Consider the following 1,725-nt stretch of genomic DNA (forward strand, 5'->3'; position numbering starts at 1 on the left):
AAAGGGGAAGCCCTTCACTTATTTATACTTTGAATTATACATTAACTCTAACCCTTTCTTCTTTTAAATATTTGTAAAGCTCATTTTTCCTTTGCAATTAAAATTCAAATGAAATATAAATTACAAGAGATTGCAGCGTAAAAAAAAGATTTTTTTCAAGCATTTTTCTTTAAGCACAGAGATGAAAAGACTGGAATGTCATATATCCTAAATCCTCTCTTCTATTGTATTGGTACTGCTACTGTAGTGCAAAACATTTTAATGCATTTCTGGAAAAAATAATGTAATCTTCACTAAATTTTCATTGGAAATCCATTAAATAGGAAATATTTTCTTTTCTTTTTTCTTCTAGAATACAACATTTTAAGAATGGATAATGACACATCTGAGTTTCTTCTATGGGAATTCTCAAAAAATTGGGACCTACAAGTTATGCGTATAGCTTTACTACTGATACTATATTCAGTGACAGTAATAGGGAACCTTTTTATCATCACTGCTGTTGTTTCTGACACACACCTTCACACCCCCATGTACTTCTTCCTGATGAATTTAGCAATGCAAGACATTGGTTCAGTTTCAGTCATTATTCCCAAAGCTGTTTTTAATTCTCTTATGAACACAAGGCGTATTTCTCATTTTGGATGTATTGCTCAAGTCATGCTGTTCTTCTTTTTCCTGAGCTCTGATATTTCCCTCCTCACTGTTATGGCCTATGATCGGTATATTGCCATTTGCAACCCTTTACAATATGAAATGATAATGAACAGAAAGGCTTGCACCAAAATGATTGGCAGCATATGGACAGCCAGTCTTCTCAACGCTTCATTACACACTATTTTTACATTTATAATTCCATTCTGCTCTAATATTATCAACCAGTTCTTCTGTGAAATCCCATATTTACTTAAGATTGCTTGTTCTGGTTTATATGTATCTGAAATTGTAGCTCTAATCTTCAGTGCTACATTGGTATTGTTCTGTTTTATTTTTGTTCTAGTGACATATGTGCATGTCTTCTGTGCTGTTTGGAGAATTCCTTCAGTTCAAGGAAGGAAAAAAGCCTTTACTACTTGTGTGCCACATATTATTGTCTTCTCCATATTTTTCTTTACTGGTTCCCTAGCTTATCTGAAGCCCATATCTGACAGTCCTTCCCACTTTGACTTCATAATTAGTATTATGTATTCTATTATACCACCCATGATGAATCCATTTATCTACAGTTTGAGAAACAAGGACATCAAAGTTGCTCTTTCAAGATTTTTAGACAGATGTTATTTCATTTTAAGGAAGTATGAATTTTGTACTTATTTGACATAGGGTAAGTGCTAAATCCCAGCATTACCTATTTGTTAACTCTTAGCCTAACCTTAGAAAATATATTTCATATTATTTTTATTCAAGATATGTGAAAAGATACTGAAATAAATTATAAAAGATAGAAAAGATCAGTTAGATTTCAAAACAAAAAAATGTTGCACACATTGAATGAGATAGAATCTTAAATATTTAAAATACTTCCAAATTCACTTTTAATAGCAGAAAAATGTGAACAAATCTGACAGTCATTTTTGTATAATATGGGAATTGCATCCAGGATCATCAAAATATATTTTAAACTATTTCATCTATCATGCTCCCCATCAAATCAATTTATTAAAAATAGATTTCATACAAGCTGTATTACCCAGATAAAATTATCTGTCATCATATTTAGAAACA

General features: G+C 31.1%; 1 pseudogene across 1 annotated transcript; it reads left to right on the top strand.

Moving 5' to 3' along the window:
- Nucleotides 1-369: 369 nt before the first annotated feature.
- Nucleotides 370-1,301, top strand: LOC309381767 (olfactory receptor 14L1-like; annotated as a pseudogene). Its single transcript has one exon. The product of its transcript is annotated as an olfactory receptor 14L1-like (transcript).
- Nucleotides 1,302-1,725: the final 424 nt, after the last annotated feature.

This window comes from Natrix helvetica (assembly GCF_964273705.1).
Source record: "Natrix helvetica genome assembly, chromosome: Z".
Taxonomy (NCBI): domain Eukaryota; kingdom Metazoa; phylum Chordata; class Lepidosauria; order Squamata; family Natricidae; genus Natrix; species Natrix helvetica.